Genomic DNA, 14,318 nt, shown 5'->3' on the forward strand with positions numbered 1-14,318 from the left:
TATCAAATCACCTCATTCTTTGGGGCAACACGTGAGGAACATAAATGCAAACAAGCCTGAATGGTCCCCAGGACTATATGCGACTGAAAACTCACATCCCAGAAGTGACTCGAACCCATACTGCCAGGACCAACGCAACTGGTATGTACAGGGACATACCAGTGATGGTCAAGCGTATTAAGGCGTCCCTGTACATACCAGTTGCGTTGCTCCTGGCAGTATGGGTTCGAGTCACTTCTGGGGTGTGAGTTTTCAGTCGCATATAGTCCTGGGGACCATTCAGGCTTGTTTGCATTTGTGTTCCTCACGTGTTGCCCCAAAGAATGAGGTGATTTGATAAAATGCTATGCCCAAGATTACCATCCGAGTGCCGGCAAGGGAGTGGTTCAAATAGCCTCGGCTATCACTTCCTTTTGTCCGGTCGTGATGGTCAAGCGGATTAAGGCGTCTCTGTACATACCAGTTGCGTTGCTCCTGGCAGTATGGGTTCGAGTCACTTCTGGGGTGTGAGTTTTCAGTCGCATATAGTCCTGGGGACCATTCAGGCTTGTTTGCATATATATATATATATATATATATATATATATATATATATATATATATATATATATATATATATATATATATATATATATATATATATACAGTTGAAAGTGACAATTCGTAAAGTTTGGTTGTTGGACGAAGGGCTGTGTAAGACAAAGGAGGCAGTTTCCGGGGGCGGGTGACTGACTGAGGCCATTAGTACACACCGGGACCAGCAGGACCAGCAGGACCAGCAGCAGTGTGGTGGCCACTTATCTGATCAGCTCCTGGCGTGTGGCCAGCAATGTGGCCAATGTTGTGGCAACCTTAACCATATGTCTTGGTTGTGTGAATCTGGACATTATACACACTTGACAAACAAAGTCAACGCCAAACTTTGTGTTGGTTAATACTGGTGTTTGGAGCAGAATACAGATATAATAATAGTTGACATGCTTGGACGATATTGTTGACAGCAGAGGAATTTGAGAAGACGGAAGAGAGTTTTCTTGCTAGATACTGAGAGTATAAATTATGTCCGGTGAATGGACAATATTACGAGCCATAATGTGATGATAACGTTTATCTGTTACAGGTTTAGAGAAAATGTAGCTGGATAGTGTATGTATGATTGGATAATTTCTAAATATTGTGATTCAATGGTTTTAATTATGAATGCGGGAGGGATGCCACATTTACTCGGCACTTAAAGTCGAGGAGTGTACAGTGAAAGTCTCTTGACAGTACTTAAATTGACCTGACATCTGGAGAGATACAACATAGGTAATGAAAGTTCCTTGACCACTGCAATATATTATAACATAAAACATAACATATCATGTACTCAAGGGATTAGGAACATCTTTATATGGCAGGGAAGGTAGTCAAACGTATATTATGTAAGCTTAAAGCAGGAAAAGCTGAATGGAAGCAAATTTGCGTTACAAATTAGGGACCGAGCTTGAAATGTTTACCGAAATAAATGGAAAATCTCATTGATCCTCAAATAAGACAAGTAAACGTGCCTTATTAGAGTTTATTAGAGTACTCCACTTAATTAAATGTAGCCTGTTGGTGTTTAAAGCCTGTTGAAATATTGGTGTTTCAAGCATATTTACAATTCTTAAAATAAAATTGATTGTGCTGATCTCCCAAAGGCTATACTATCTCAGTTCGTCATAATCAGTAAAGATTCTTGTGACACTCAGAGCTTAAATTAATCATCGATCAGAGTAATTCCAGAAAATACTCACGTTCTTAAATTGCTTTTTAATAATCAATCAACTTTGTCTCGGGAAAGATATTGACACTATACAATGTGTGAGTATATTCTCACATATTTACACAACATATGTATACAACTCACATATGTTTGATGTGAATTGTCAACGAAAACAGTTAGTTAGGATCTTGGGTGAGAGAAATGGAACAGTAGCCAAGGTGATCCTGATGCACCTTCATGAAAAGAATTTTCAGGACAGGTTGATTTATACCAGCACTGGGTCATAAATATAAATCTACCAGTCCTGAAAATTCTTTTCACTTGAGAATGAACCATGGAGGTTCGAAACGTTGTGCAAATTGTATAAATGAGTGTAATACCTTCTATAGTAATTCACTTCTTTTCTTCACCTTGAAATTACGAAAATGAGTTTTGGAGAACTCCTCTTTCAGCTAAGCCCTGACGCTAAGAAAATAGTTAGAGGGATAGAAGCCCTAAATCAGAAGATAGTAAATACAGAATATGCGGTCATATTCAATGAGACATGTTTTAAAGAAAATCTGCTGCCAGTATACACCAATATATATCAATATACACATATATATATATATATATATATATATATATATATATATATATATATATATATATATATATATATATATATATATATATATATATATATATATATATATATATATATATAAATATATTAGTATATTTTGGTAGCAGTCTTTCCTGTAGACATATATTATTAAATATGACCGAAAAAGTAAGATTAATAATTCTAACACGAATTTTCTCAATCTTTCGTACATTACGCTTCACTGTTGGAGGTAAATCAAAAATCACTTCTCCAAAATTCATTTTTATTTCTAGTCTGACGCGACACGGGCGCGTTTCGTAAAACTTATTACATTTTCAAAGACTTCACAAATACACAACTGATTGGAACTTACGTATCTCTGAGTTTATATCTACATTTGAGTGAGGTGGGAAGGGTGATGTGGCATTAGAACAAGATGGGATATTAATAGGGTATTAAAAGTATCAACACAAGACAGAACAGAAACAATGGGTATTGAATAGAAGTGTTCGTAGAAAGCCTATTGGTCCATATTTCTTGATGCTTCTATATTGGAGTGGAGTCTTGAGGTGGGTAGAATATAGTTGTGCAATAATTGGCTGTTGATTGCTGGTGTTGACTTCTTGATGTGTAGTGCCTCGCAAACGTCAAGCCGCCTGCTATCGCTGTATCTATCGATGATTTCTGTGTTGTTTACTAGTATTTCTCTGGCGATGGTTTGGTTATGGGAAGAGATTATATGTTCCTTAATGGAGCCCTGTTGCTTATGCATCGTTAAACGCCTAGAAAGAGATGTTGTTGTCTTGCCTATATACTGGGTTTTTTGGAGCTTAAAGTCCCCAAGTGGGCATTTGAAGGCATAGACGACGTTAGTCTCTTTTAAAGCGTTCTGTTTTGTGTCTGGAGAGTTTCTCATGAGTAGGCTGGCCGTTTTTCTGGTTTTATAGTAAATCGTCAGTTGTATCCTCTGATTTTTGTCTGTAGGGATAACGTTTCTATTAACAATATCTTTCAGGACCCTTTCCTCCGTTTTATGAGCTGTGGAAAAGAAGTTCCTGTAAAATAGTCTAATAGGGGGTATAGGTGTTGCGTTAGTTGTCTCTTCAGAGGTTGCATGGCTTTTCACTTTCCTTCTTATGATGTCATCGATGAAACCATTGGAGACGCCGTTATTGACTAGGACCTGCCTTACCCTACAGAGTTCTTCGTCGACTTGCTTCCATTCTGAGCTGTGGCTGAGAGCACGGTCGACGTATGCGTTAACAACACTCCTCTTGTACCTGTCAGGGCAGTCGCTGTTGGCATTTAGGCACATTCCTATGTTTGTTTCCTTAGTGTAGACTGCAGTGTGGAAACCTCCGCCCTTTTCCATGACTGTTACATCTAGAAAAGGCAGCTTCCCATCCTTTTCCGTCTCGTAAGTGAAACGCAGCACGGAACTCTGCTCAAATGCCTCCTTCAGCTCCTGCAGATGTCTGACATCAGGTACCTGTGTAAAAATGTCGTCAACATACCTGCAGTATATGGCCGGTTTCAAGTTCATGTCGACTAAGACTTTTTGCTCGATGGTACCCATGTAGAAGTTTGCAAACATGACACCTAGGGGAGAACCCATGGCGACCCCATCTACTTGCTTATACATGTGCCCATCCGGGCTCAAGAAGGGTGCCTCTTTAGTACAAGCTTGGAGTAGTTTCCTCAGAATACTTTCTGGCATGTCAAGAGGAGTATAGGCTGGATCACGATACACTCTGTCGGCTATCATTCCGATTGTCTCGTCCACAGGTGCGTTGGTAAACAGCGATTCTACGTCCAACGAGGCTCTTATCCCTGTGGCCCGTGTGCCCCGCAGTAAGTCCACAAATTCCTTTGGAGACTTCAGGCTGAAGGCGCAAGGAACATAAGGAGTCAGCAGGCCGTTGAGTCGCTTCGCCAGTCTGTACGTGGGTGTGGGTATCTGGCTAATGATTGGCCGAAGTGGGTTTCCAGGCTTGTGCGTCTTGACATTTCCATACGCATATCCAGGTTTATATTCCCCAATGATCTTTGGCAGGTGGAGTCCGGATTTCTTGGCGTTCACAGTTTCGATCAGTTTGTTGACCTTTGCTTTTAATTCGGCTGTAGTGTCCTTCGTTACCCTTTGGAACTTAGTTTGGTCAGAGAGTATGATGTTCATTTTCGCCAGATATTCGTCTTTTTTAAGAATGACATATATTGGCGACTTGTCACCTCTCCTGACAACTATCTCCTTGTTCTCACGAAGGCTTTTAGCTGCCGCTTTAAGCTCGGGGGACAGTATGGTGCTTCTGTAGTTGCCTCGATTCTTTCCTCCTTCTGCAATAAGTTCTGCTTGTAAGGTATCTTTGGTAGTGACCTTCTTTTGTGTCTCGAGGTCGAATATGTCGTCCAACAGAATGGACGGCTTCTCCAATGGTTTCATCGAAGACATCATAAGAAGGAAAGTGAAAAGCCATGCAACCTCTGAAGAGACAACTAACACAACACCTATACCCCCTATTAGACTATTTTACAGGAACTTCTTTTCCACAGCTCATAAAACGGAGGAAAGGGTCCTGAAAGATATTGTTAAAAGAAACGTTATCCCTACAGACAAAAATCAGAGGATACAACTGACGATTTACTATAAAACCAGAAAAACGGCCAGCCTACTCATGAGAAACTCTCCAGACACAAAACAGAACGCTTTAAAAGAGACTAACGTCGTCTATGCCTTCAAATGCCCACTTGGGGACTTTAAGCTCCAAAAAACCCAGTATATAGGCAAGACAACAACATCTCTTTCTAGGCGTTTAACGATGCATAAGCAACAAGGCTCCATTAAGGAACATATAATCTCTTCCCATAACCAAACCATCGCCAGAGAAATCCTAGTAAACAACACAGAAATCATCGATAGATACAGCGATAGCAGGCGGCTTGACGTTTGCGAGGCACTACACATCAAGAAGTCAACACCAGCAATCAACAGCCAATTATTGCACAACTATATTCTACCCACCTCAAGACTCCACTCCAATATAGAAGCATCAAGAAATATGGACCAATAGGCTTTCTACGAACACTTCTATTCAATACCCATTGTTTCTGTTCTGTCTTGTGTTGATACTTTTAATACCCTATTAATATTCCATCTTGTTCTAATGCCACATCACCCTTCCCACCTCACTCAAATGTAGATATAAACTCAGAGATACGTAAGTTCCAATCAGTTGTGTATTTGTGAAGTCTTTGAAAATGCAATAAGTTTTACGAAACGCGCCCGTGTCGCGTCAGACTAGAAATAAAAATGAATTTTGGAGAAGTGATTTTTGATTTACCTCCAACAGTGAAGCGTAATGTACGAAAGATTGAGAAAATTCGTGTTAGAATTATTAATCTTACTTTTTCGGTCATATTTAATAATATATATATATATATATATATATATATATATATATATATATATATATATATATATATATATATATATATATATATATATATATATATATATATATATATATATATATATATATATATATATATATGTCGTACCTAGTAGCCAGAACGCACTTCTCAGCCTACTATGCAAGGCCCGATTTGCCTAAAAAGCCAAGTTTCCATGAATTAATGGTTTTTCGACTACCTAACCTACCTAACCTAACCAAACCTAACTTTTTCGGCTACCTAACCTAACCTAGCCTATAAAGATAGGTTAGGTTAGGTTAGGTAGGGTTGGTTAGGTTCGGTCATATATCTACGTTAATTTTAACTCCAATAAAAAAAAATTGACCTCATACATAATGAAATGGATAGCTTTATCATTTCATAAGAAAAAAATTAGAGAAAATATATTAATTCAGGAAAACTTGGATTATTAGGCAAATCGGGCCTTGCATAGTAGGCTGAGAAGTGCGTTCTGGCTACTAGGTACGACATATATATATATATATATATATATATATATATATATATATATATATATATACCTATATATATATATATACCTATATATATATATATATATATATATATATATATATATATATATATATATATATATATATATATATATATATATGTATATATGTATATATATCTTTTTATACATACTAGCTGTACCCGGCCACGTGTTGCTGGCACATGTGCGTTGCTGAGCCACAGCAACCTTCCCCTGTCACCCAGTCCTCCCCACTATTCCCCCCTCCCTTGTCTCCATGTCCTCTCAACCATTCCTCACTCCCCAATCCCTTCGTCCTCCCCACCATTTCCCCCGTCCTCCGTCCCCTCGTCCTCCCCTACCATCCCCCAATCCCCTGTCCCCTCATCCCCTACTCCCCTGTCCCCTCGTCCTCCCCTACCATCCCCCAATCCCCTGTCCCCTCATCCCCTACTCCCCTGTCCCCTCATCCACATCATCCCGAACTTCCCTGTCCCCTCCTCCTCCCCTCCCCAAATTTCAAAGCAATCAGTGAAGAACTTTCAGAGATTACAACGTGCGCTGCTCTTACGCTCAACAGATGGCGCTGTTTAAAAAAAAACACGTTTTTCCTGTCACAGGTGAGGCATGTGTATATATTAGGTATATATATATATATATAAACACGCCTATTGGAATGCAACGTTGTGTTAAAATTTCAAAGCAATCGGTAAAGAGGTTTCGAAGATTTCTCTAACATGAAAAACACAGTATTTCAAAAAAACATGTTTTTTCCCGTCATAGACGGGACATCTATATAGTATGTATATAAAAACCCTCTCGGACGCGAATGGGTCAGCCATTTGGTCAGAGTACTGGACTTGTCAAAGGGTTTCATTGCTTCTGTCAGTCAAGGTTTGAACCTTTCGCAGGAGGAGTTCTTTCGGATATAATTGGCTAGCGTGTTTTTGCAAGTTAATGTTCAAAAATTGTGGCTCGTGTTCTCTCATTAAGTGAATTGTGTCAATGAAAACGAACTTCTGGTCTGTCGTCTCCTTGGAGCTGTTGGGTCATTGAATTAGCTTCGGCTTTCAATGACCTTTTTCAATACCATGGAGTCATAATAAACAGTAAGTTGAAATTCACTCAAGAAATTTAAAATCTTCGGCAACGTTGTAAAGCCAGAAACTCAGCTTTGCACTCCCTGACAAGTCTTAGAGAGGGTGCATCTCTTCCAGTACTCAAAATGTATTACGTTCAAGCAGTTAGGTCACTCATTGACTATGCTGCCCCTGCTCTTACATCCCTTCCAGTATCTCCAATGGGAGATACTGGAAGTGTCTCAAAATGGCGCTTTCAGAACAATGCTGGGAGCACCTATATGGACGCGTCGAGAGAATCTAAGAATAGTAACCAACTTACCAGCATTAGAAAACGGGATCAAACAAAGGATAGCCACCATAACCGCAAAACTTGGTGGAACCACCGCCAGACTGTCAATCAAAGATAGCATACAGAGATCGCTTCACAGAAACCTTCAATATAGAACAAGTGTATGGACGGATAATCTGGTGAAGATTCTAGAGAAAGTGGACTTGAAACGCACCCTTTAAAACAAAGGAGAAGATAGACAATATCAACACTTTCGACAGCCTCCTCCATGGTAAGAATTGAATCTAAAGATAATCATTGAAGAATTATCAGTTAAAAAATCAGCATGTGACTCGCAGAGGCTCAAAGCAGTCATAGAACAACAAATGGAAACCATCTCAAGCCCTACAACCACTCACATCTTCTCAGACGGATCAGTTGATCAAGAAAGAGATTATGCAGGGCCAGCAGTTTACACTACCAACCATGAAGCTTACTGGAGCATGAATAGTGGGTGCTCAACATTGCAAACAGAATTATATGCCATGAAAGAGGCCATAAATTATACAATTGAGAATAATTTACATGATGTCATCATTCATATCGACTCTAAATCTTCGCTCCAGGCATTGTTATCCAGTCAGCACAGAGATAATATACAACTCCTGATAGAAATCAAACATATAGGAAAAAAAGCCCATAATCTAGGGCTGTTAATTACCCTAAATTGAATACCAAGTCACATTGGCATATATGGTAATGAAAAGGCAGACTCACTAGAAAAAACTGCCACAGCTCTACCTGTTGTACAGGTTCAAATACCTCCAAGTTTTTCATAGATTAAGGAGCAAATCAAGAAGAAAATACTCCCAACTATCAAAAATCGCCACAGAGCCAAAGTAGCGGAAGGAAGATCCATTTCAATATGGTACGAACAAGCCACTGAGTACTCCTCTTTCAAGCCTGGCAAAAGGATATCCAGAGACATTACAGTAGCCATACACAGACTCAGACTTGGTTACAAGTGCTGCTGGGAGTTAACGAACCCAATAGTTAAAGAGTGTCATATCTGTAGAACAGAAGCAGAGGCGCCGCTATTGCACTACTTACTGGAATGTGAAGCAACTGAAGCCCTGCGCATCAAACTCCACATTAATCCAATGACAGAAGGTGCACTAGATGCAAATTCCACAGCAACTACAATAATTAGAAAAGGAGTTGAAGAATGGGACACACTAGTGAACACTGTGTATCTATATCCACCACCAAGATAATGGCATTTAAACAAGACTAAAACCAGTTCGCTAAAACAAAAGCGAAAATTAAACGGGAGAAAAGGAGGAAACCCCACCTCCATTTAAAATTTTGACCCAAATATCACAGTAACAAGGTTTTTGTTAATATCCGAACACAGTTACGGGCTCACTATATCTAGTGCAACATGAACAATTTGTTTCGAGTAGCTAAATCTAAAACAGCAAACAGCATGGTAATACTCCTTAACCTCCTTAAATACTCCTTAACCTAAGAGTAAGACAAAACCCAAGAGAGAAAGAAATCTTTAAACTCTAAAACACTCAAATCTCAGGAAAGAAAACAAAACACCAGAGAAAAGGACAATACATTAAGGATTTAGGCAGAGCTCGTGATCGACCAGGCACATGTGGTCGACTACAGTCACGTGGTCGACCAGGCACATGTGGTCGACTACAGTCACGTGATCGACCAGGCACATGTGGTCGACTAGAGTCACGTGATCGACCAGGCACATGTGGTCGACTACAGTCACGTGGTCGACCAGGCACATGTGGTCGACTACAGTCACGTGGTCGACCAGGCACATGTGGTCGACTACAGTCACGTGGTCACCTCCCTTGAGGTTACCTTACATTGAAGTTACCTTGAGGTGCTTCCGGAACTTAGCGTCCCCGCGGCCCGGTCGTCGACCAGGCCTCCAGGTTGCTGGACTGATCAACAAGGTTGTTGGACGCGGCTGCTCGCAGCCTGACGTATGAGTCACAGCCTGGTTGATCAGGTATCCTTTGGAGGTGCTTATCCAGTTCTCTCTTGAACACTTTGAGGGGTCGGCCAGTTATGCCCCTTATGTGTAGTGGAAGCGTGTTGAACAGTCTCGGGCCTGATTGAATAGTCTGGTGGTTGACCAGGCACTGAACTACAGTCTGGTGTCGACCAGGCACATGTGGTCGACTACAGTCACGTGGTCGACCAGGCACTGAACTACAGTCCGGTGGTCGACCAGACACTGGTCTACAGTCTCGTGGTCGACCAGACACTGGCCTACAGTCTGGTGGTCGACCAGGCACTGGTCTACAGTCTGGTGGTCGACCAGGCACTGGTCTACAGTCTGGTGGTCGACCAGGCACTGGTGTACAGTCTGGTGGTCGACCAGGCACTGGTCTACAGTCTCGTGGTTGACCAGGCACTGGTCTACAGTCTGGTGGTCGACCAGGCACTGGTCTACAGTCTGGTGGTCGACCAGGCAGTGAACTACAGTCTGGTGGTCGACCAGGCACTGGTCTACAGTTTAGTGGTTGACCAGGCACTGGTCTACAGTCTGGTGGTCGACCAGGCACTAAACTACAGTCTCGTGGTTGACCAGGCACTGGTCTACAGTCTGGTGGTCGACCAGGCACTGGTCTACAGTCGGGTGGTCGACCAGGCACTGGTCTACAGTCTGGTGGTCGACCAGGCACTGGTCTACAGTCTGGTGGTCGACCAGGCAGTGAACTACAGTATCGTGGTCGACCAGGCACTGGTCTACAGTTTAGTGGTCGACCAGGCACTGGTCTACAGTCTGGTGGTCGACCAGGCACTGGTCTACAGTCTGGTGGTCGACCAGGCAGTGAACTACAGTCTGGTGGTCGACCAGGCACTTGTCTACAGTTTAGTGGTTGACCAGGCACTGGTCTACAGTCTGGTGGTCGACCAGGCACTAAACTACAGTCTCGTGGTTGACCAGGCACTGGTCTACAGTCTGGTGGTCGACCAGGCACTGGTCTACAGTCTGGTGGTCGACCAGGCACTGGACTACAGTGTGTTGGTCGACCAGGCACTGGTCTACAGTCTGGTGGTCGACCAGGCACTGAACTACAGTCTGGTTGTCGACCAGGCGCTGGTCTACAGTCTGGTGGTCGACCAGGCACTGGCCTACTGTCTGGTGGTCGACCAGGCACTGGCCTACTGTCTGGTGGTCGAATAGGCACTGGTCTACAGTCTGGTGGTCGACCAGGCACTGGTCTACAGTCTGGTGGTCGACCAGGTACTGGTCTACAGTCTGGTGGTCGACCAGGTACTGGTCTACAGTCTGGTGGTCGACCAGGCACTGGTTTACAGTCTGGTGGTCGACCAGGCACTGGACTACAGTCTGGTGGTCGACCAGGCGCTGGTCTTCAGCCTGGTGGTCGACCAGGTACTGGTCTACAGTCTGGTGGTCGACCAGGTACTGGTCTACAGTCTGGTGGTCGACCAGGCACTGGTTTACAGTCTGGTGGTCGACCAGGCACTGGACTACAGTCTGGTGGTCGAACAGGCACTGGACTACAGTCTGGTGGTCGACCAGGCGCTGGTCTTCAGCCTGGTGGTCGACCAGGTACTGGTCTACAGTCTGGTGGTCGACCAGGTACTGGTCTACAGTCTGGTGGTCGACCAGGCGCTGGTCTTCAGCCTGGTGGTCGACCAGGCGCTGGTCTTCAGCCTGGTGGTCGACCAGGTACTGGTCTACAGTCTGGTGGTCGACCAGGCACTGGTTTACAGTCTGGTGGTCGACCAGGCACTGGACTACAGTCTGGTGGACGACCAGGTACTGGTCTACAGTCTGGTGGTCGACCAGGTACTGGACTACAGTCTGGTGGTCGAACAGGCACTGGACTACAGTCTGGTGGTCGACCAGGCACTGGTCTACAGTCTGGTGGTCGACCAGGCACTGGTCTACAGTCTGGTGGTCGACCAGGCACTGGTCTACTGTCTGGTGGTCGACCAGGCACTGGTCTACAGTCTGGTGGTCGACCAGGCACTGGTCTACAGTCTGGTGGTCGACCAGGCACTGGTCTACAGTCTGGTGGTCGACCAGGCACTGGTCTACAGTCTGGTGGTCGACCAGGCCCTGGTCTACAGTCTGGTGGTCGACCAGGCACTGGTCTACAGTCTGGTGGTAAGACCAGGCACTGGTCTACAGTCTGGTGGTCGACCAGGCACTGGTCTACAGTCTGGTGGTCGACCAGGCCCTGGTCTACAGTCTGGTGGTCGACCAGGCACTGGTCTACAGTCTGGTGGTCGACCAGGCCCTGGTCTACAGTCTGGTGGTCGACCAGGCACTAAACTACAGTCTCGTGGTTGACCAGGCACTGGTCTACAGTCTGGTGGTCGACCAGGCACTGGTCTACAGTCGGGTGGTCGACCAGGCACTGGTCTACAGTCTGGTGGTCGACCAGGCACTGGTCTACAGTCTGGTGGTCGACCAGGCAGTGAACTACAGTATCGTGGTCGACCAGGCACTGGTCTACAGTTTAGTGGTCGACCAGGCACTGGTCTACAGTCTGGTGGTCGACCAGGCACTGGTCTACAGTCTGGTGGTCGACCAGGCAGTGAACTACAGTCTGGTGGTCGACCAGGCACTTGTCTACAGTTTAGTGGTTGACCAGGCACTGGTCTACAGTCTGGTGGTCGACCAGGCACTAAACTACAGTCTCGTGGTTGACCAGGCACTGGTCTACAGTCTGGTGGTCGACCAGGCACTGGTCTACAGTCTGGTGGTCGACCAGGCACTGGACTACAGTGTGTTGGTCGACCAGGCACTGGTCTACAGTCTGGTGGTCGACCAGGCACTGAACTACAGTCTGGTTGTCGACCAGGCGCTGGTCTACAGTCTGGTGGTCGACCAGGCACTGGCCTACTGTCTGGTGGTCGACCAGGCACTGGCCTACTGTCTGGTGGTCGAATAGGCACTGGTCTACAGTCTGGTGGTCGACCAGGCACTGGTCTACAGTCTGGTGGTCGACCAGGTACTGGTCTACAGTCTGGTGGTCGACCAGGTACTGGTCTACAGTCTGGTGGTCGACCAGGCACTGGTTTACAGTCTGGTGGTCGACCAGGCACTGGACTACAGTCTGGTGGTCGACCAGGCGCTGGTCTTCAGCCTGGTGGTCGACCAGGTACTGGTCTACAGTCTGGTGGTCGACCAGGTACTGGTCTACAGTCTGGTGGTCGACCAGGCACTGGTTTACAGTCTGGTGGTCGACCAGGCACTGGACTACAGTCTGGTGGTCGAACAGGCACTGGACTACAGTCTGGTGGTCGACCAGGCGCTGGTCTTCAGCCTGGTGGTCGACCAGGTACTGGTCTACAGTCTGGTGGTCGACCAGGTACTGGTCTACAGTCTGGTGGTCGACCAGGCGCTGGTCTTCAGCCTGGTGGTCGACCAGGCGCTGGTCTTCAGCCTGGTGGTCGACCAGGTACTGGTCTACAGTCTGGTGGTCGACCAGGCACTGGTTTACAGTCTGGTGGTCGACCAGGCACTGGACTACAGTCTGGTGGACGACCAGGTACTGGTCTACAGTCTGGTGGTCGACCAGGTACTGGACTACAGTCTGGTGGTCGAACAGGCACTGGACTACAGTCTGGTGGTCGACCAGGCACTGGTCTACAGTCTGGTGGTCGACCAGGCACTGGTCTACAGTCTGGTGGTCGACCAGGCACTGGTCTACTGTCTGGTGGTCGACCAGGCACTGGTCTACAGTCTGGTGGTCGACCAGGCACTGGTCTACAGTCTGGTGGTCGACCAGGCACTGGTCTACAGTCTGGTGGTCGACCAGGCACTGGTCTACAGTCTGGTGGTCGACCAGGCCCTGGTCTACAGTCTGGTGGTCGACCAGGCACTGGTCTACAGTCTGGTGGTAAGACCAGGCACTGGTCTACAGTCTGGTGGTCGACCAGGCACTGGTCTACAGTCTGGTGGTCGACCAGGCCCTGGTCTACAGTCTGGTGGTCGACCAGGCACTGGTCTACAGTCTGGTGGTCGACCAGGCCCTGGTCTACAGTCTGGTGGTCGACCAGGCAGTGGTCTACAGTGCTCGTCACACTCACGTATTATGTGAGGCAGTAAAACAAGTTTGGGAAAAAGTTGTGAGTTTGTATGACACACGTGAGTGGCTGAGGCCTCATCTGGCTGAGGCTGCTGGACCTTGTGCTCACGTGCCCTTGTGCTCACGTGCTCTTGTGCTCACGTGCACTTGTGCTCACGTGCTCCTGTCCTCTAACAATCCTGGCATCCTCCACTGACCAGAGAAGACCACAAATACTGGAAGCCATACTCATATGAGAAAAAAGACCCACCTTATATATACAGAGTAACGACTTCTCTACCTTGCCTACGCTCAGACCCAGACCTCACCAGACAGCACATGATAACGACACCTCTCCAGAGTTCTCCCCGCCTCCGCCTTACCCGGTGTTGTCCTTCCCCATTATTCCCCCTCTTCCTTTCCTTATGTTTGATAACCCTTATATCCCCTCACCTCCCCTCACACAACTTCCACATCTACCACTTGAGCACAGAAGAATTATCCACGCCCGAGTAATAAATTGTCAACCACAACACCGTGCAGCCCAGGAAAGGCTTAAAGTTTCATTTTGGGCAGCGGTTTGACACCTCTCAAATCCTTCCTTATCCTAGTTAG

This window comes from Procambarus clarkii, chromosome 64, assembly GCF_040958095.1.
Source record: "Procambarus clarkii isolate CNS0578487 chromosome 64, FALCON_Pclarkii_2.0, whole genome shotgun sequence".
Taxonomy (NCBI): domain Eukaryota; kingdom Metazoa; phylum Arthropoda; class Malacostraca; order Decapoda; family Cambaridae; genus Procambarus; species Procambarus clarkii.